Below are 25,000 nucleotides of genomic sequence, written 5' to 3'. Positions count from 1 at the left end.
CGCATCCCAGGCATCCCACCCCATCCCAGGGATCCCATCCCATCCCATCCCATCCCATCCCATCCAATCCCATCCCATCCAATCCCATCCCATCCCATCCCATACCATCCCATCCCAGGGATCCCATCCCATCGCAGGGATCCCATCCCATCGAAGGGATCCCATCCCATCCCATCCAAGGGACTGCATCCCAGGCATCCCACCCCATCCCAGGAATCCCATCCCATCCCATCCCAAGGATCCCATCCCATCCCATCCCATCCAATCCCATCCCAGAGATCCCATCCCAGGGATCCCATCCCATCCCATCCCAGGGATCCCATCCCATCGTAGGGATCCCATCCCATCCCATCCCATCCCAGGGACCCCATCCCAGGGATCCCATCCATCCCAGGGATCCCATCCCATCCCCATCCCATCCCATCCTATCCCATCCCATCCCATCCCATTCCATCCCATTCCATCCCGTCCCATCACATCCCATCACATCCCAGTGATCCCATCACAGGGATCCCATCCCGTCTCAGGGATCCCATCCCATCCCATCCCATCCCATCCCAGGGATCACATCCCATCCCATCCCATCCCATCCCATCTCAGGGATCCCATCCTATCCCATCTCATCCCATCCCATCCCATCCCATCCCATCCAATCCCAGAGATCCCATCCCAGGGATAACATCCCATCCCATCCCATCGCAGAGATCCCATCCCATCCCAGGGATCCCATCCCTGGGATCCCATCACATCCCAGTGATCCCATCCCAGGGATCCCATCCCTTCCGAGGGATCCCATCCCATCCCATCCCATCCCATCCCAGGGATCACATCCCATCCCATCCCATCCTATCCCATCCATCCCATCTCAGGGGTCCCATCCCATCCCATCTCATCCCAGGGATCGCACCCCATCCCATCTCATCCCAGGGATCGCATCCCATCCCATCCCAGGGATCCCATCCCATCCCAACCTATCCCATCCCATCCCGTCCCATCCCATCCCGTCCCATCCCATCGCATCCCATCCCATCCCATCCCATCCCAGAGATCCCATCCTAGGGATAACATCCCATCCCATCCCATCCCATCGCAGAGATGCCATCCCATCCCAGGGATCCCATCCCTGGGATCCCATCCCATCCCAGGGATCCCATCCCATCCCATCACATCCCATCCCATGGATCCCATCCTATCCCATCTGATCCCATCCCATCCCATCCCATGGATCCCATCCCAACCGAGGGATCCCATCCCATCCCATCCCATCCCAGGGATCCCCTCCCATCCCAGGGATCCCATCCCATCCCATCCAATCCCATCCCATCCCATCCCATCCCAGGGATCCCCTCCCATCCCAGGGATCCCATCCCATCCCATCCCATCCCATCCCATCCCATCCCATCCCATCCCATCCCATCCCATCCCATCCCATGGATCCCAGCCCATCTCAGGGATCCCATCCCATCCCATCCCATCCCAGGGATCCCCTCCCATCCCAGGGATCCCATCCCATCCCATCCCATCCAATCCCATCCCATCCCATCCCATCCCATTCCATCACATCCCAGTGATCCCATCCCAGGGATCCCATCCCATCTCAGGGATCCCATCCCATCCCATCCCATCCCATCCCATCCCATCCCAGGGATCACATCCCATCCCATCCCATCCCATCCCATCCCATCCCATCCCATCCCATCCCATCCCATCCCATCTCAGGGATCCCATCCCATCCCATCTCATCCCAGGATCGCACCCCATCCCATCTCATCCCAGGGATCGCATCCCATCCCATCCCAGGGATCCCATCCCATCCCAACCTATCCCATCCCATCCCGTCCCATCCCATCCCATCCCATCCCATCCCATCCCATCCCATCCCATCCCATCCCATCCCATCCCAGGGATAACATCCCATCCCATCCCATCGCAGAGATCCCATCCCATCCGAGGGATGCCATCCCGGGGATCCCATCCCATCCCAGGGATCCCATTCCAGGGATCCCATCCCATCTCAGGGATCCCATCCCATCCCACCCCAGGGATCCCATCCCATCCCATCACATCCCAGGGATCGCATCCCATCCCATCCCAGGGATCCCATCCCATCCCAACCTATCCCATCCCATCCCATCCCATCCCATCCCTGGGATCCCATCCCAGGGATCCCATCCCATCCCATCCCATCCCTTCCCATCCCATCCCAGGGATCCCATCCCATCCCAGGGACCAAAACACATCCCATACCATCCCATCCCTTCCCAGGGATCCCATTCCATCCCAGGGTTCCCATCCCAGGGGTCCGATCCCAACCCTGGGATCCCATCCTATCCCAGGGATCCCGTCCCATCCCAGGGATCCCATCCCATCACAGGGATCCCATCCCAGGGATCCCATCCCATGCCATCCCATGCCATCCCATCCCATCCCATGCCATCCCATGCCATCCCATGCCATCCCATCCCATCCCATCCCATCCCATCCCATCCCATCCCATCCCATCCATTCCCATCCCAGGAATCCCATCCCATCCACTTCCAGGAATCCCATCCAAGGGATCCCATCCCATCCCAGGGATCCCACCCCATCCCATCCCATCCCATCCAATCCCATCCCAGGGATCCCATCCCAGGGATCCCATCCAATCCCATCCCATCGCAGGGATCCCATCCCATCGTAGGGATCCCATCCCATCCCAGGGACCCCACCCCAGGGATCCCATCCCAGGGATCCCATCCCATCCCATCCCATCCCATTCCATCACATCCCAGTGATCCCATCCCAGGGATCCCATCCCATCTCAGGGATCCCATCCCATCGAAGGGATCCCATCCCATCCCATCCAAGGGACCGCATCCCAGGCATCCCACCCCATCCCAGGGATCCCATCCCATCCCATCCCAAGGATCCCATCCCATCCCATCCCATCCCATCCAATGCCATCCCATCCAATCCCATCCCATCCCATCCCATACCATCCCATCCCAGGGATCCCATCCCATCGCAGGGATCCCATCCCATCGAAGGGATCCCATCCCATCCCATCCAAGGGACCGCATCCCAGGCATCCCACCCCATCCCAGGGATCCCATCCCATCCCATCCCAGGGATCCCATCCCATCCCATCGCAGGGATCCCATCCCATCGTAGGGATCCCATCCCATTCCATCCCACCCCATCCCATCCCATCCCATCCCATCCCATCCCATCCCATCCCATCCCATCCCATCCCATCCCATCCCATCCCATTCCATCCCATCCCATCCCATCCCATCCCATCCCATCCCATTCCATCCCATCCCATCCCATCACATCCCAGTGATCCCATCCCAGGGATCCCATCCCTTCCGAGGGATCCCATCCCATCCCATCCCATCCCATCCCATCCCATCCCATCCCATCCCAGGGATCACATCCCATCCCATCCCATCCTATCCCATCCCATCCCATCCCATCCCATCCCATCCCATCCCATCCCATCTCAGGGATCCCATCCCATCCCATCTCATCCCAGGGATCGCACCCCATCCCATCTCATCCCAGGGATCGCATCCCATCCCATCCCAGGGATCCCATCCCATCCCAACCTATCCCATCCCATCCCGTCCCATCCCATCCCGTCCCATCCCATCCCAGAGATCCCATCCGAGGGATAACATCCCATCCCATCCCATCCCATCGCAGAGATGCCATCCCATCCCAGGGATCCCATCCCTGGGATCCCATCCCATCCCAGGGATCCCATCCCATCCCATCACATCCCATCCCATGGATCCCATCCTATCCCATCTGATCCCATCCCGTCCCATCCCATCCCATCCCATCCCATCCCATCCCATCCCATCCCATGGATCCCATCCCAACCCAGGGATCCCATCCCATCCCATCCCATCCCAGGGATACCATCCCATCCCAACACATCCCATCCCATCCTAGGGATCTCATCCCTTCCCATCCCATCCCAGGGGTCCCATCCCATCCCATCCCAGGGATCACATCTCATTCCAGGGATCCCATCCCAGGGATCGCATCCCATCCCAGGAATCCCATCCCAGGGATCCGATCCCAACCCTGGGATCCCATCCTATGCCAGAGATCCCATCCCATCCCATCCCAGGGATGCCATACCAGGCATCCCATCCCAGGTATCCCATCCCATCCAATCCCATCCCATCCCATCCTATCCCATCTGATCCCATCCCATCCCATGCCATCCCATGCCATCCCATCCCATCCCAGGGATCACATCTCATTCCAGGGATCCCATCCCAGGGATCGCATCCCATCCAAGGAATCCCATCCCAGGGATCCGATCCCAACCCTGGGATCCCATCCTATCCAAGGGATCCCATCCCATCCCATCCCAGGGATCCCATCCCATCCCATCCCTTCCCATCCCATCCCAGGAATCCCATCCCATCCCAGGGACCAAAACACATCCCATACCATCCCATCCCTTCCCAGGGATCCCATCCCATCCCAGGGTTCCCATCCCAGGGGTCCGATCCCAACCCTGGGATCCCATCCTATCCCAGGGATCCCGTCCCATCCCAGGGATCCCATCCCATCACAGGGATCCCATCCCAGGGATCCCATCCCATCCCATCCCATGCCATCCCATCCCATCCCAGGGATCCCATCCCATCCCAACCTATCCCATCCCATCCCGTCCCATCCCATCCCATCCCATCCCAGAGATCCCATCCGAGGGATAACATCCCATCCCATCCCATCGCAGAGATCCCATCCCATCCCAGGGATCCCATCCCTGAGATCCCATCCCATCCCAGGGATCCCATCCCATCCCATCACATCCCATCCCATGGATCCCATCCTATCCCATCTGATCCCATCCCATCCCATCCCATCCCATCCCATGGATCCCATCCCAACCCAGGGATCCCATCCCATCCCATCCCATCCCATCCCATCCCATCCCAGGGATACCATCCCATCCCAACACATCCCATCCCACCCCATCCCATCCCATCCCGTCCCATCCCATCCCATCCCTGGGATCCCATCCCATCCCAGAGATCCCATCCCAGGGATCCCATCCCATCCCAGGGATCCCATCCCATCCCATCACATCCCATCCCATGGATCCCATCCTATCCCATCCCATCCCATCCCATCCCATCCCATCTCATCCCATCCCATCCATTCCCATCCCAAAAATCCCATCCCATCCACTTCCAGGAATCCCATCCCATCCAAGGGATCCCATCCCATCCCAGGGACCCCATCCCTTCCGAGGGATCCCATCCCAGGGATCTAATCCCATCCCAGGGATCCCATCCCATCCCATCCCATCCCATCCCAGGGATCCCACCCCATCCCATCCCATCCCATCCCATCCCATCCAATCCCATCCCAGGGATCCCAACCCAGGGATCCCGTCCCATCCCATCCCATCGCAGGGATCCCATCCCATCGTAGGGATCCCATCCCATCCCATCCCATCCCATCCCATCCCATCCCATCCATCCCATCCCATCCCATCCATTCCCATCCCAGGAATCCCATCCCACCCACTTCCAGGAATCCCATCCAATGCAAGGGATCCCATCCCATCCCCGGAACCCCATCCCTTCCGAGGGATCCCATCCCAGGGATCTAATCCCATCCCAGGGATCCCCTCCGATCCCATCCCATCCCATCCCATCCCAGGGATCCCACCCCATCCCATCCCATCCCATCCAATCCCATCCCAGGGATCCCATCCCATCCCATCCCGTGGCAGGGATCCCATCCCATCGTAGGGATCCCATCCCATCCCATCCCATCCCATTCCATCCAATCCCATCACATCCCAGTGATCCCATCCCAGGGATCCCATCCCTTCCGAGGGATCCCATCCCATCCCATCCCATCCCATCCCATCCCATCCCATCCCATCTCAGGGATCCCATCCCATCCCATCTCATCCCAGGGATCGCACCCCATCCCATCCCAGGGATCCCATCCCATCCCAACCTATCCCAACCCATCCCGTCCCATCCCATCCCATCCCGTCCCATCCCATCCCATCCCATCCCAGAGATCCCATCCCAGGGATAACATCCCATCCCATCCAATCGCAGAGATCCCATCCTATCCGAGGGATACCATCCCGGGGATCCCATCCCATCCCAGGGATCCCATCCCAGGGATCCCATCCCATCCCAGGGATCCCATCCCATCCCATCACATCCCATCCCATGGATCCCATCCTATCCCATCTCATCCCATCCCATCCCATCCCATCCCATCCCATCCCATCCCATCCCATCCCATGGATCCCATCCCAACCGAGGGATCCCATCCCATCCCATCCCATCCCAGGGATCCCCTCCCATCCCAGGGATCCCATCCCATCCCATCCCATCCAATCCCATCCCATCCCATCCCATCCCATCCCAGGGATCCCCTCCCATCCCAGGGATCCCATCCCATCCCATCCCATCCCATCCCATCCCATCCCATCCCATCCCATCCCATCCCATGGATCCCAGCCCATCTCAGGGATCCCATCCCATCCCATCCCATCCCATCCCAGGGATCCCCTCCCATCCCAGGGATCCCATCCCATCCCATCCCATCCAATCCCATCCCATCCCATCCCATCCTATCCCATCCCATCCCATTCCATCACATCCCAGTGATCCCATCCCAGGGATCCCATCCCATCTCAGGGATCCCATCCCATCCCATCCCATCCCATCCCAGGGATCACATCCCATCCCATCCCATCCCATCCCATCCCATCCCATCTCAGGGATCCCATCCCATCTCATCCCAGGATCGCACCCCATCCCATCTCATCCCAGGGATCGCATCCCATCCCATCCCAGGGATCCCATCCCATCCCAACCTATCCCATCCCATCCCGTCCCATCCCATCCCATCCCATCCCATCCCAGGGATAACATCCCATCCCATCCCATCGCAGAGATCCCATCCCATCCGAGGGATGCCATCCCGGGGATCCCATCCCATCCCAGGGATCCCATTCCAGGGATCCCATCCCATCTCAGGGATCCCATCCCATCCCACCCCAGGGATCCCATCCCATCCCATCACATCCCAGGGATCGCATCCCATCCCATCCCAGGGATCCCATCCCATCCCAACCTATCCCATCCCATCCCATCCCATCCCATCCCTGGGATCCCATCCCAGGGATCCCATCCCATCACAGGGATCCCATCCCATCACAGGGATCCCATCCCAGGGATCCCATCCCATCCCATCCCATGCCATCCCATCCCATCCCATGCCATCCCATCCCATCCCATGCCATCCCATCCCATCCCATCCCATCCCATCCCATCCCATCCCATCCCATCCCATCCCATCCCATCCCATCCCATCCCATCCCATCCATTCCCATCCCAGGAATCCCATCCCATCCACTTCCAGGAATCCCATCCCATCCAAGGGATCCCATCCCATCCCAGGGACCCCATCCCTTCCGAGGGATCCCATCCCAGGGATCTAATCCCATCCCAGGGATCCCATCCCATCCCATCCCATCCAATCCCATCCCAGGGATCCCATCCCAGGGATCCCATCCCATCCCATCCCATTCCATCACATCCCAGTGATCCCATCCCAGGGATCCCATCCCATCTCAGGGATCCCATCCCATCCCATCCCATCCCAGGGATCCAATCCCATCCCATCCCATCCCATCTCAGGGATCCCATCCCATCCCATCTCATCCCAGGGATCGCACCCCATCCCATCTCATCCCAGGGATCGCATCCCATCCCATCCCAGGGATCCCATCCCATCCCAACCTATCCCATCCCGTCCCGTCCCATCCCGTCCCATCCCGTCCCATCCCATCCCATCCCATCCCATCCCATCCCATCCCATCCCAGAGATCCCATCCCAGGGATAACATCCCATTCCATCCCATCGCAGCGATCCCATCCCATCCGAGGGATGCCATCCCGGGGATCCCATCCCGGGGATCCCATCCCAGGGATCCCATCCCATCCCAGGGATCCCATCCCATCCCATCACATCCCCCCCCATGGATCCCATCCTATCCCATCTCATCCCATCCCATCCCATCCCATCCCATCCCATCCCATCCCATCCCATCCCATCCCATCCCATGGATCCCATCCCAACCCAGGGATCCCATCCCATCCCATCCCATCCCAGGGATACCCTCCCATCCCAACACATCCCATCCCACCGCATCCCATCCCATCCCATCCCATCCCATCCCATCCCATCCCATCGCATCCCATCCCATCCCATCCCATCCCATCCCATCCCATCCCATCCCAAGGATCCCCTCCCATCCCAGGGATCCCATCCCATCCCATCCCATCCCATCCCATCCCATCCCATCCCATCCCATCAATCCCAGGGATCCCATCCCAGGTATCCCATCCCATCCCAGCGATCCCATCCCAGGGATTCCATCCCATTCCAGGGATGCCATCCCATACGAGGGATCACATTCCAGGGATCCCAACCCAGGGATGCCATCCCATCCAATCCCAGGCATCCAATCGCATCCCATTTCATCGCAGGGATCCCATCCCATCCCATCCCATCCCATCCAAGGGACCGCATCCCAGGCATCCCACCCCATCCCAGGGATCCCATCCCATCCCATCCCAAGGATCCCATCCCATCCCATCCCATCCAATCCCATCCAAGGGATCCCATCCCAGGGATCCCATCCCATCCCATCCCATCCCAGGGATCCCATCCCATCGTAGGGATCCCATCCCATCCCATCCCAGGGACCCCATCCCAGGGATCCCATCCCATCCCAGGGATCCCATCCCATCCCATCCCATTCCATCCCATTCCATCCCGTCCCATCACATCCCATCACATCCCAGTGATCCCATCCCAGGGATCCCATCCCATCTCAGGGATCCCATCCCATCCCATCCCATCCCAGGGATCACATCCCATCCCATCCCATCCCATCCCATCCCATCTCAGGGATCCCATCCTATCCCATCTCATCCCATCCCATCCCATCCCATCCCCTGGATCCCATCCCACCCCAGGGATCCCATCCCATCCCATGCCATCCCATCCCATCCCATCCCGGGGATACCATCCCATCCCAACACATCCCATCCCACCCCATCCCATCCCATCCCATCCCATCCCATCCCATCCCATCCCATCCCAGGGATCCCCTCCCATCCCAGGGATCCCATCCCATCCCATCCCATCCAATCCCATCCCATCCCATCCCAGGGATCCCCTCCCATCCCAGGGATCCCATCCCATCCCATCCCATCCCAGGGATCCCACCCCATACCATCCCATCCCATCCAATCCCATCCCAGGGATCCCATCCCAGGGATCCCATCCCATCCCATCGCAGGGATCCCATCCCATCGTAGGGATCCCATCCCATTCCATCCCATCCCATCCCATCCCATTCCATCCCATCCCATCCCATCCCATCCCATCCCATCCCATCCCATCACATCCCAGTGATCCCATCCCAGGGATCCGATCCCAACCCTGGGATCCCATCCTATCCCAGAGATCCCATCCCATCCCATCCCAGGGATCCCATCCCAGGCATCCCATCCCAGGTATCCCATCCCATCCAATCCCATCCCGTCCCATCCCATCCCACTGATCCCATCCCATCCCATCCCATCCCATCCCAGGGATCACATCCCATCCCATCCCATCCCATCTCAGGGATCCCATCCCATCCCATCTCATCCCAGGGATCGCACCCCATCCCATCTCATCCCAGGGATCGCATCCCATCCCATCCCAGGGATCCCATCCCATCCCAACCTATCCCATCCCATCCCGTCCCATCCCATCCCATCCCATCCCATCCCATCCCGGAGATCCCATCCCAGGGATAACATCCCATTCCATCCCATCGCAGAGATCCCATCCCATCCGAGGGATGCCATCCCGGGGATCCCATCCCATCCCAGGGATCCCATCTCAGGGATCCCATCCCATCTCAGGGATCCCATCCCATCCCACCCCAGGGATCCCATCCCATCCCATCCCATCCCAGGGATCACATCCCATCCCATCCCATCCCATCCCATCCCATCCCATCCCATCCCATCCCATCCCATCCCAGGGATCCCATCCCGTCCCAACCTATCCCATCCCATCCCGTCCCATCCCATCCCATCCCATCCCATCCCAGAGATCCCATCCGAGGGATAACATCCCATCCCATCCCATCGCAGAGATCCCATCCCATCCCAGGGATCCCATCCCTGGGATCCCATCCCATCCCAGGGATCCCATCCCATCCCATCCCATCCCATCCCATCCCATCCCATCCCATCCCATCCCAACCCCTCCCAGGGATACCATCCCATCCCAACACATCCCATCCCACCCCATCCCATCCCATCCCGTCCCATCCCATCCCATCCCATCCCATCCCATCCCATCCCATCCCATCCCATCCCATCCCATCCCATCCCATCCCAGGGATCCCATCCCATCCCATCACATCCCATCCCATGGATCCCATCCTATCCCATCTCATCCCATCCCATCCCATCCTATCCCATCCCATCCCATCCCATCCCATCCCATCCCATCCCATCCCATCCCATCCCATCCCATCCCATCCCATCCCATCCCATGGATCCCATCCCAACCCAGGGATCCCATCCCATCCCATCCCATCCCATCCCATGCCAGGGATACCATCCCATCCCAACCCATCCCATCCCACCCCATCCCATCCCATCCCATCCCATCCCATCCCATCCCAGGGATCCCCTCCCATCCCAGGGATCCCATCCCATCCCATCCCATCCCATCCCATCCAATCCCATCCCATCCCATCCCATCCCATCCCATCCCATCCCATCCCATCCCAGGGATCCCCTCCCATCCCAGGGATCCCATCCCATCCCATCCCATCATATCCCATCCCATCCCAGGGATCTCATCCCATCCCATCCCATCCCAGGGGTCCCATCCCATCCCATCCCATCCCATCCCAGGGATCACATCTCATTCCAGGGATCCCATCCCAGGGATCCGATCCCAACCCTGGGATCCCATCCTATCCCAGAGATCCCATCCCATCCCATCCCAGGGATCCCATCCCAGGCATCCCATCCCAGGTATCCCATCCCATCCAATCCCATCCCATCCCATCCCATCCCATCCCATCCCACTGATCCCATCCCATCCCATCCCATCCCACCCCTGCGATCCCATCCCATCCCATCTCATCCCAGGGATCGCATCCCATCCAATCCCAGAGATCCCATCCCATCCCAACCTATCCCATCCCATCCCATCCCACCCAATCCCATCCCAGGGAGCCCATCCCATCCCAGGGATCCCATCCCATCCCATCTCATCCCAGGGATCGCATCCCATCCCATCCCAGGGAACCCATCCCTTCCCAACCTACCCCATCCCATTCCATCCCATCCCATCCCATCCCATCCCATCCCATGCCCTCCCATCCCATCCCAGGGATGCCATCCCATGCCATCCCATCCCATCCCATCCCAGGGATCACATCTCATTCCAGGGATCCCATCCCAGGGATCGCATCCCATCCCAGCAATCACAGCCCAGGGATCCGATCCCAACCCTGGGATCCCATCCTATCCAAGGGGTCCCATCCCATCCCAGGGATGCCATCCCAGGGATGCCATCCCATCCCATCCCATCCCATCCCATCCCATCCCATGGATCCCAGCCCATCTCAGGGATCCCATCCCATCCCATCCCATCCCAGGGATCCCCTCCCATCCCAGGGATCCCATCCCATCCCATCTCATCCCAGGGATCGCACCCCATCCCATCTCATCCCAGGGATCGCATCCCATCCCATCCCAGGGATCCCATCCCATCCCAACCTATCCCATCCCATCCCGTCCCATCCCATCCCATCCCATCCCAGGGATCCCATCCCATCCCATCCCATCCCATCCCATCCCAGAGATCCCATCCCAGGGTTAACATCCCATTCCATCCCATCGCAGAGATCCCATCCCATCCGAGGGATGCCATCCCGGGGATCCCATCTCATCCCAGGGATCCCATCTCAGGGATCCCATCCCATCTCAGGGATCCCATCCCATCCCACCCCAGGGATCCCATCCCATCCCATCCCATCCCATCCCATCCCATCCCATCCCATCCCAGGGATCACATCCCATCCCATCCCATCCCATCCCATCCCATCCCATCCCATCTCAGGGATCCCATCCCATCCCATCCCATCCCATCCCATCCCAGGGATCACATCCCATCCCATCCCATCCCATCCCATCCCATCCCAGGGATCCCATCCCATCCCAACCTATCCCATCCCATCCCGTCCCATCCCATCCCATCCCATCCCATCCCATCCCATCCCATCCCATCCCATCCCAGAGATCCCATCCGAGGGATAACATCCCATCCCATCCCATCGCAGAGATCCCATCCCATCCCAGGGATCCCATCCCTGGGATCCCATCCCATCCCAGGGATCCCATCCCATCCCATCCCATCCCATCCCATCCCATCCCATCCCATCCCATGCCATCCCAGGGATACCATCCCATCCCAACACATCCCATCCCACCCCATCCCATCCCATCCCGTCCCATCCCATCCCATCCCATCCCATCCCATCCCATCCCATCCCAGGGATCCCATCCTATCCCATCTCATCCCATCCCATCCCATCCTATCCCATCCCATCCCATCCCATCCCATCCCATCCCATCCCATCCCATCCCATCCCATCCCATCCCATCCCATCCCATCCCATGGATCCCATCCCAACCCAGGGATCCCATCCCATCCCATCCCATCCCATCCCATCCCATCCCATCCCATGCCAGGGATACCATCCCATCCCACCCCATCCCATCCCATCCCGTCCCATCCCATCCCATCCCATCCCATCCCATCCCATCCCATCCCATCCCAGGGATCCCATCCCATCCCATCCCATCCCATCCCATCCCATCCCAGGGATCCCCTCCCATCCCAGGGATCCCATCCCATCCCATCCCATCCCATCCCATCCCATCCCATCCAATCCCATCCCATCCCATCCCATCCCATCCCATCCCATCCCATCCCAGGGATCCCCTCCCATCCCAGGGATCCCATCCCATCCCATCCCATCATATCCCATCCCATCCCAGGGATCTCATCCCATCCCATCCCATCCCAGGGGTCCCATCCCATCCCATCCCATCCCATCCCAGGGATCACATCTCATTCCAGGGATCCCATCCCAGGGATCCGATCCCAACCCTGGGATCCCATCCTATCCCAGAGATCCCATCCCATCCCATCCCAGGGATCCCATCCCAGGCATCCCATCCCAGGTATCCCATCCCATCCAATCCCATCCCATCCCATCCCATCCCATCCCATCCCATCCCACTGATCCCATCCCATCCCATCCCATCCCACCCCTGGGATCCCATCCCATCCCATCTCATCCCAGGGATCGCATCCCATCCAATCCCAGAGATCCCATCCCATCCCACCCAATCCCATCCCAGGGATCCCATCCCATCCCAGGGATCCCATCCCATCCCATCTCATCCCAGGGATCGCATCCCATCCCATCCCAGGGATCCCATCCCTTCCCAACCTACCCCATCCCATCCCATCCCATCCCATCCCATCCCATCCCATCCCATCCCATCCCATCCCATCCCATCCCATCCCAGGGATGCCATCCCATGCCATCCCATCCCATCCCATCCCATCCCATCCCATCCCAGGGATCACATCTCATTCCAGGGATCCCATCCCAGGGATCGCATCCCATCCCAGCAATCCCAGCCCAGGGATCCGATCCCAACCCTGGGATCCCATCCTATCCAAGGGGTCCCATCCCATCCCAGGGATGCCATCCCAGGGATGCCATCCCATCCCATCCCATCCCATCCCAGGGATCCCATCCCATCCCATCCCATCCCATCCAATCCCATCCCAGGGATCCCAACCCAGGGATCCCATCCCATCCCATCCCATCGCAGGGATCCCATCCCATCGTAGGGATCCCATCCCATCCCATCCCATCCCATCCCATCCCATCCCATCCCATCCCATCCATTCCCATCCCAGGAATCCCATCCCATCCACTTCCAGGAATCCCATCCCATCCAAGGGATCCCATCCCATCCCCGGAACCCCATCCCTTCCGAGGGATCCCATCCCAGGGATCTAATCCCATCCCAGGGATCCCATCCGATCCCATCCCATCCCATCCCATCCCATCCCATCCCATCCCAGGGATCCCACCCCATCCCATCCCATCCCATCCAATCCCATCCCAGGGATCCCATCCCAGGGATCCCATCCCATCCCCACCCGTCGCAGGGATCCCATCCCATCGTAGGGATCCCATCCCATCCCATCCCATCCCATCTCATCCCAGGGATCGCACCCCATCCGATCTCATCCCAGGGATCGCATCCCATCCCATCCCAGGGATCCCATCCCATCCCAACCTATCCCATCCCGTCCCATCCCGTCCCATCCCGTCCCATCCCATCCCATCCCATCCCATCCCAGAGATCCCATCCCAGGGATAACATCCCATTCCATCCCATCGCAGCGATCCCTTCCCATCCGAGGGATGCCATCCCCGGGATCCCATGCCATCCCATCCCATCCCACGCAATCCCATCCCAGGCATCCCATACGCGGGATCCCATCCCATCCCATTTCAGGGATCCCATCCATCCCATCCCATCTCAGCCCACGGATCACATCCCATCCCATCCCAGGGATCCCATCTCATCCCATCCCATCCCAGGGATCCCATCCCATCCCATCCCATCCCATCCCATCCCATCCCATCCCGTCCCATCCCATCCCATTACAGAGATCCCATCCCAGGGATCCCATCCCTGGGATCCCATCCCATCCCAAGGATCCCATCCCATCCCATCACATCCCATCCCATGGATCCCATCCTATCCCATCTCATCCCATCCAATCCCATCCCATCCCATCCCATCCAATCCCATCCCAGGGATCCCATCCCATCCCATCTCAGGGATCCCATCCCATCCCATCTCATCCCAGGGATCGCACCCCATCCCATCTCATCCCAGGGATCGCATCCCATCTCATCCCAGGGATCGCATCCCATCCCATCCCATCCCATCCCATCCCAGAGATCCCATCCGAGGGATAACATCCCATCCCATCCCATCGCAGAGATCCCATCCCATCCCATCCCATCCCGTCCCATCCCATCCCATTACAGAGATCCCATCCCAGGGATCCCATCCCAGGGATCCCATCCCATCCCATCACATCCCATCCCATGGATCCCATCCTATCCCATCTGATCCCATCCCATCCCATCCCATCCCATCCCATCCCATCCCATCCCATCCCATCCCATCCCATGGATCCCATCCCAACCCAGGGATCCCATCCCATCCCATCCCATCCCAGGGATACCATCCCATCCCAACACATCCCATCCCACCCCATCCCATCCCATCCCATCCCATCCCATCCCATCCCATCCCCTCCCTGGGATCCCATCCCATCCCAGAGATCCCATCCTAGGGATCCCATCCCATCCCATGGATCCCATCCCATCCCATCACATCCCATCCCATGTATCCCATCCTATCCCATCTCATCCCATCCCATCCCATCCCATCCCATCCCATCCCATCCCATCGCATCCCATGGATCCCATCCCAACCCAGGGATCCCATCCCATCCCATCCCATCCCATCCCATCCCATCCCATCCCATCCCATGCCAGGGATACCATCCCATCCCAACACATCCCATCCCACCCCATCCCATCCCATCCCATCCCATCCCATCCCATCCCATCCCATCCCATCCCAGGGATCCCCTCCCATCCCAGGGATCCCATCCCATCCCATCCAATCCCATCCCATCCCATTCCATCCCATCGCAACCCATCCCATCCCATCCCATCCCATCCCATCCCAGGGATCCCCTCCCATCCCAGGGATCCCATCCCATCCCATCCCATCCCATCCCAGGGATCTCATCCCATCCCATCCCATCCCAGGGGTCCCATCCCATCCCATCCCATCCCATCCCAGGGATCACATCTCATTCCAGGGATCCCATCCCAGGGATCGCATCCCATCCCAGGAATCCCATCCCAGGGATCCGATCCCAACCCTGGGATCCCATCCTATCCCAGAGATCCCATCCCATCCCATCCCAGGGATCCCATCCCAGGCATCCCATCCCAGGTATCCCATCCCATCCAATCCCATCCCATCCCATCCCATCCCACTGATCCCATCCCATCCCATCCCATCCCATCCCATCCCATCCCATCCCAGGGATCACATCCCATCCCATCCCCTCCCATCTCAGGGATCCCATCCCATCCCATCTCATCCCAGGGATCGCACCCCATCCCATCTCATCCCAGGGATGGCATCCCATCCCATCCCAGGGATCCCATCCCTGGGATCCCATACCATCCCAGGGATCCCATCCCAGGGATCCCATCCCATCCCAGGCATCCCATCCCATCACATCCCATCCCATGGACCCCATCCTATCCCATCTCATCCCATCCCATCCCATCCCATCCCCTGGATCCCATCCCACCCCAGGGATCCCATCCCATCCCATGCCATCCCATCCCATCCCATCCCGGGGATACCATCCCATCCCAACACATCCCATCCCACCCCATGCCATCCCATCCCATCCCATCCCAGGGATACCATCCCATCCCAACCCATCCCATCCCACCCCATCCCATCCCATCCCATCCCATCCCATCCCATCCCATCCCAGGGATCCCCTCCCATCCCAGGGATCCCATCCCATCCCATCCCATCCAATCCCATCCCATCCCATCCCAGGGATCCCCTCCCATCCCAGGGATCCCATCCCATCCCATCCCATCCCATCCCAGGGATCCCACCCCATCCCATCCCATCCCATCCAATCCCATCCCAGGGATCCCATCCCAGGGATCCCATCCCATCCCATCGCAGGGATCCCATCCCATCGTAGGGATCCCATCCCATTCCATCCCATCCCATCCCATCCCATCCCATCCCATTCCATCCCATCCCATCCCATCCCATCACATCCCAGTGATCCCATCCCAGGTATCCCATCCCATCCAATCCCATCCCGTCCCATCCCATCCCACTGATCGCATCCCATCCCATCCCATCCCATCCCATCCCAGGGATCACATCCCATCCCATCCCATCCCATCCCATCTCAGGGATCCCATCCCATCCCATCTCATCCCAGGGATCGCACCCCATCCCATCTCATCCCAGGGATCGCATCCCATCCCATCCCAGGGATCCCATCCCATCCCAACCTATCCCATCCCATCCCGTCCCATCCCATCCCATCCCATCCCAGGGATCCCATCCCATCCCATCCCATCCCATCCCAGAGATCCCATCCCAGGGTTAACATCCCATTCCATCCCATCGCAGAGATCCCATCCCATCCGAGGGATGCCATCCCGGGGATCCCATCTCATCCCAGGGATCCCATCTCAGGGATCCCATCCCATCTCAGGGATCCCATCCCATCCCACCCCAGGGATCCCATCCCATCCCATCCCATCCCATCCCATCCCATCCCATCCCATCCCAGGGATCACATCCCATCCCATCCCATCCCATCCCATCTCAGGGATCCCATCCCATCCCATCCCATCCCATCCCAGGGATCACATCCCATCCCATCCCATCCCATCCCATCCCATCCCATCCCATCCCAGGGATCCCATCCCATCCCAACCTATCCCATCCCATCCCATCCCGTCCCATCCCATCCCATCCCATCCCATCCCATCCCATCCCAGAGATCCCATCCGAGGGATAACATCCCATCCCATCCCATCGCAGAGATCCCATCCCATCCCAGGGATCCCATCCCTGGGATCCCATCCCATCCCAGGGATCCCATCCCATCCCATCCCATCCCATCCCATCCCATGCCATCCCAGGGATACCATCCCATCCCAACACATCCCATCCCACCCCATCCCATCCCATCCCGTCCCATCCCATCCCATCCCATCCCATCCCATCCCATCCCATCCCATCCCAGGGATCCCATCCCATCCCATCACATCCCATCCCATGGATCCCATCCTATCCCATCTCATCCCATCCCATCCCATCCTATCCCATCCCATCCCATCCCATCCCATCCCATCCCATCCCATCCCATCCCATCCCATCCCATCCCATCCCATCCCATGGATCCCATCCCAACCCAGGGATCCCATCCCATCCCATCCCATCCCATGCCAGGGATACCATCCCATCCCACCCCATCCCATCCCATCCCGTCCCATCCCATCCCATCCCATCCCATCCCATCCCATCCCATCCCATCCCAGGGATCCCATCCCATCCCATCCCATCCCATCCCATCCCAGGGATCCCCTCCCATCCCAGGGATCCCATCCCATCCCATCCCATCCCATCCCATCCCATCCAATCCCATCCCATCCCATCCCATCCCATCCCATCCCATCCCAGGGATCCCCTCCCATCCCAGGGATCCCATCCCATCCCATCCCATCATATCCCATCCCATCCCAGGGATCTCATCCCATCCCATCCCATCCCAGGGGTCCCATCCCATCCCATCCCATCCCATCCCAGGGATCACATCTCATTCCAGGGATCCCATCCCAGGGATCCTATCCCAACCCTGGGATCCCATCCTATCCCAGAGATCCCATCCCATCCCATCCCAGGGATCCCATCCCAGGCATCCCATCCCAGGTATCCCATCCCATCCAATCCCATCCCATCCCATCCCATCCCATCCCACTGATCCCATCCCATCCCATCCCATCCCACCCCTGGGATCCCATCCCATCCCATCTCATCCCAGGGATCGCATCCCATCCAATCCCAGAGATCCCATCCCATCCCACCCAATCCCATCCCAGGGATCCCATCCCATCCCAGGGATCCCATCCCATCCCATCTCATCCCAGGGATCGCATCCCATCCCATCCCAGGGATCCCATCCCTTCCCAACCTACCCCATCCCATTCCATCCCATCCCATCCCATCCCATCCCATCCCATCCCATCCCATCCCATCCCATCCCATCCCATCCCAGGGATGCCATCCCATGCCATCCCATCCCATCCCATCCCATCCCATCCCAGGGATCACATCTCATTCCAGGGATCCCATCCCAGGGATCGCATCCCATCCCAGCAATCCCAGCCCAGGGATCCGATCCCAACCCTGGGATCCCATCCTATCCAAGGGGTCCCATCCCATCCCAGGGATGCCATCCCAGGGATGCCATCCCATCCCATCCCATCCCATCCCATCCCAGGGATCCCATCCCATCCCATCCCATCCAATCCCATCCCAGGGATCCCAACCCAGGGATCCCATCCCATCCCATCCCATCGCAGGGATCCCATCCCATCGTAGGGATCCCATCCCATCCCATCCCATCCCATCCCATCCCATCCCATCCATTCCCATCCCAGGAATCCCATCCCATCCACTTCCAGGAATCCCATCCCATCCAAGGGATCCCATCCCATCCCCGGAACCCCATCCCTTCCGAGGGATCCCATCCCAGGGATCTAATCCCATCCCAGGGATCCCATCCGATCCCATCCCATCCCATCCCAGAGATCCCATCCCAGGGATAACATCCCATTCCATCCCATCGCAGCGATCCCTTCCCATCCGAGGGATGCCATCCCCGGGATCCCATGCCATCCCATCCCATCCCACGCAATCCCATCCCAGGCATCCCATACGCGGGATCCCATCCCATCCCATTTCAGGGATCCCATCCATCCCATCCCATCTCAGCCCACGGATCACATCCCATCCCATCCCAGGGATCCCATCTCATCCCATCCCATCCCAGGGATCCCATCCCATCCCATCCCATCCCATCCCATCCCATCCCATCCCATCCCGTCCCATCCCATCCCATTACAGAGATCCCATCCCAGGGATCCCATCCCTGGGATCCCATCCCATCCCAAGGATCCCATCCCATCCCATCACATCCCATCCCATGGATCCCATCCTATCCCATCTCATCCCATCCAATCCCATCCCATCCCATCCCATCCAATCCCATCCCAGGGATCCCATCCCATCCCATCTCAGGGATCCCATCCCATCCCATCTCATCCCAGGGATCGCACCCCATCCCATCTCATCCCAGGGATCGCATCCCATCTCATCCCAGGGATCGCATCCCATCCCATCCCATCCCATCCCATCCCAGAGATCCCATCCGAGGGATAACATCCCATCCCATCCCATCGCAGAGATCCCATCCCATCCCATCCCATCCCGTCCCATCCCATCCCATTACAGAGATCCCATCCCAGGGATCCCATCCCAGGGATCCCATCCCATCCCATCACATCCCATCCCATGGATCCCATCCTATCCCATCTGATCCCATCCCATCCCATCCCATCCCATCCCATCCCATCCCATCCCATCCCATCCCATCCCATCCCATCCCATGGATCCCATCCCAACCCAGGGATCCCATCCCATCCCATCCCATCCCAGGGATACCATCCCATCCCAACACATCCCATCCCACCCCATCCCATCCCATTCCATCCCATCCCATCCCATCCCATCCCATCCCATCCCAGGGATCACATCTCATTCCAGGGATCCCATCCCAGGGATCGCATCCCATCCCAGGAATCCCATCCCAGGGATCCGATCCCAACCCTGGGATCCCATCCTATCCCAGAGATCCCATCCCATCCCATCCCAGGGATCCCATCCCAGGCATCCCATCCCAGGTATCCCATCCCATCCAATCCCATCCCATCCCATCCCATCCCACTGATCCCATCCCATCCCATCCCATCCCATCCCATCCCAGGGATCACATCCCATCCCATCCCCTCCCATCTCAGGGATCCCATCCCATCCCATCTCATCCCAGGGATCGCACCCCATCCCATCTCATCCCAGGGATGGCATCCCATCCCATCCCAGGGATCCCATCCCTGGGATCCCATACCATCCCAGGGATCCCATCCCAGGGATCCCATCCCATCCCAGGCATCCCATCCCATCACATCCCATCCCATGGACCCCATCCTATCCCATCTCATCCCATCCCATCCCATCCCATCCCCTGGATCCCATCCCACCCCAGGGATCCCATCCCATCCCATGCCATCCCATCCCATCCCATCCCGGGGATACCATCCCATCCCAACACATCCCATCCCACCCCATGCCATCCCATCCCATCCCAGGGATACCATCCCATCCCAACCCATCCCATCCCACCCCATCCCATCCCATCCCATCCCATCCCATCCCATCCCATCCCAGGGATCCCCTCCCATCCCAGGGATCCCATCCCATCCCATCCCATCCAATCCCATCCCATCCCATCCCAGGGATCCCCTCCCATCCCAGGGATCCCATCCCATCCCATCCCATCCCATCCCATCCCAGGGATCCCACCCCATCCCATCCCATCCCATCCAATCCCATCCCAGGGATCCCATCCCAGGGATCCCATCCCATCCCATCGCAGGGATCCCATCCCATCGTAGGGATCCCATCCCATTCCATCCCATCCCATCCCATCCCATCCCATCCCATTCCATCCCATCCCATCCCATCCCATCACATCCCAGTGATCCCATCCCAGGTATCCCATCCCATCCAATCCCATCCCGTCCCATCCCATCCCACTGATCGCATCCCATCCCATCCCATCCCATCCCATCCCAGGGATCACATCCCATCCCATCCCATCCCATCTCAGGGATCCCATCCCATCCCATCTCATCCCAGGGATCGCACCCCATCCCATCTCATCCCAGGGATCGCATCCCATCCCATCCCAGGGATCCCATCCCATCCCAACCTATCCCATCCCATCCCGTCCCATCCCATCCCATCCCATCCCAGGGATCCCATCCCATCCCATCCCATCCCATCCCATCCCATCCCATCCCATCCCATCCCATCCCAGAGATCCCATCCCAGGGTTAACATCCCATTCCATCCCATCGCAGAGATCCCATCCCATCCGAGGGATGCCATCCCGGGGATCCCATCTCATCCCAGGGATCCCATCTCAGGGATCCCATCCCATCTCAGGGATCCCATCCCATCCCACCCCAGGGATCCCATCCCATCCCATCCCATCCCATCCCATCCCAGGGATCACATCCCATCCCATCCCATCCCATCCCATCTCAGGGATCCCATCCCATCCCATCCCATCCCATCCCATCCCAGGGATCACATCCCATCCCATCCCATCCCATCCCATCCCATCCCATCCCAGGGATCCCATCCCATCCCAACCTATCCCATCCCATCCCATCCCGTCCCATCCCATCCCATCCCATCCCATCCCATCCCATCCCAGAGATCCCATCCGAGGGATAACATCCCATCCCATCCCATCGCAGAGATCCCATCCCATCCCAGGGATCCCATCCCTGGGATCCCATCCCATCCCAGGGATCCCATCCCATCCCATCCCATCCCATCCCATCCCATGCCATCCCAGGGATACCATCCCATCCCAACACATCCCATCCCACCCCATCCCATCCCATCCCGTCCCATCCCATCCCATCCCATCCCATCCCATCCCATCCCATCCCAGGGATCCCATCCCATCCCATCACATCCCATCCCATGGATCCCATCCTATCCCATCTCATCCCATCCCATCCCATCCTATCCCATCCCATCCCATCCCATCCCATCCCATCCCATCCCATCCCATCCCATCCCATGGATCCCATCCCAACCCAGGGATCCCATCCCATCCCATCCCATCCCATGCCAGGGATACCATCCCATCCCGTCCCATCCCATCCCATCCCATCCCATCCCATCCCATCCCATCCCATCCCAGGGATCCCATCCCATCCCATCCCATCCCATCCCATCCCATCCCATCCCAGGGATCCCCTCCCATCCCAGGGATCCCATCCCATCCCATCCCATCCCATCCCATCCCATCCAATCCCATCCCATCCCATCCCATCCCATCCCATCCCATCCCATCCCAGGGATCCCCTCCCATCCCAGGGATCCCATCCCATCCCATCCCATCATATCCCATCCCATCCCAGGGATCTCATCCCATCCCATCCCATCCCAGGGGTCCCATCCCATCCCATCCCATCCCATCCCAGGGATCACATCTCATTCCAGGGATCCCATCCCAGGGATCCGATCCCAACCCTGGGATCCCATCCTATCCCAGAGATCCCATCCCATCCCATCCCAGGGATCCCATCCCAGGCATCCCATCCCAGGTATCCCATCCCATCCAATCCCATCCCATCCCATCCCATCCCATCCCATCCCATCCCACTGATCCCATCCCATCCCATCGCATCCCATGGATCCCATCCCAACCCAGGGATCCCATCCCATCCCATCCCATCCCATCCCATCCCATCCCATCCCATCCCATCCCATGCCAGGGATACCATCCCATCCCAACACATCCCATCCCACCCCATCCCATCCCATCCCATCCCATCCCATCCCATCCCATCCCATCCCAGGGATCCCCTCCCATCCCAGGGATCCCATCCCATCCCATCCAATCCCATCCCATCCCATTCCATCCCATCGCAACCCATCCCATCCCATCGCAGGGATCCCATCCCATCGTAGGGATCCCATCCCATTCCATCCCATCCCATCCCATCCCATCCCATCCCATTCCATCCCATCCCATCCCATCCCATCACATCCCAGTGATCCCATCCCAGGTATCCCATCCCATCCAATCCCATCCCGTCCCATCCCATCCCACGGATCACATCCCATCCCATCCCAGGGATCCCATCTCATCCCATCCCATCCCAGGGATCCCATCCCATCCCATCCCATCCCATCCCATCCCATCCCATCCCGTCCCATCCCATCCCATTACAGAGATCCCATCCCAGGGATCCCATCCCTGGGATCCCATCCCATCCCAAGGATCCCATCCCATCCCATCACATCCCATCCCATGGATCCCATCCTATCCCATCTCATCCCATCCAATCCCATCCCATCCCATCCCATCCAATCCCATCCCAGGGATCCCATCCCATCCCATCTCAGGGATCCCATCCCATCCCATCTCATCCCAGGGATCGCACCCCATCCCATCTCATCCCAGGGATCGCATCCCATCTCATCCCAGGGATCGCATCCCATCCCATCCCATCCCATCCCAGAGATCCCATCCGAGGGATAACATCCCATCCCATCCCATCGCAGAGATCCCATCCCATCCCATCCCATCCCGTCCCATCCCATCCCATTACAGAGATCCCATCCCAGGGATCCCATCCCAGGGATCCCATCCCATCCCATCACATCCCATCCCATGGATCCCATCCTATCCCATCTGATCCCATCCCATCCCATCCCATCCCATCCCATCCCATCCCATCCCATCCCATCCCATCCCATGGATCCCATCCCAACCCAGGGATCCCATCCCATCCCATCCCATCCCAGGGATACCATCCCATCCCAACACATCCCATCCCACCCCATCCCATCCCATCCCATCCCATCCCATCCCATCCCATCCCATCCCTGGGATCCCATCCCATCCCAGAGATCCCATCCTAGGGATCCCATCCCATCCCATGGATCCCATCCCATCCCATCACATCCCATCCCATGTATCCCATCCTATCCCATCTCATCCCATCCCATCCCATCCCATCCCATCCCATCCCATCGCATCCCATGGATCCCATCCCAACCCAGGGATCCCATCCCATCCCATCCCATCCCATCCCATCCCATCCCATCCCATCCCATGCCAGGGATACCATCCCATCCCAACACATCCCATCCCACCCCATCCCATCCCATCCCATCCCATCCCATCCCATCCCATCCCATCCCAGGGATCCCCTCCCATCCCAGGGATCCCATCCCATCCCATCCAATCCCATCCCATCCCATTCCATCCCATCGCAACCCATCCCATCCCATCCCATCCCATCCCATCCCAGGGATCCCCTCCCATCCCA

The sequence above is a fragment of the Sturnus vulgaris genome, chromosome W (assembly GCF_052056855.1).
Source record: "Sturnus vulgaris isolate bStuVul1 chromosome W, bStuVul1.hap1, whole genome shotgun sequence".
NCBI lineage: Eukaryota > Metazoa > Chordata > Aves > Passeriformes > Sturnidae > Sturnus > Sturnus vulgaris.
The sequence above is the reverse complement of the archived record's forward strand: the minus strand, read 5'-3'. Positions refer to the sequence as shown.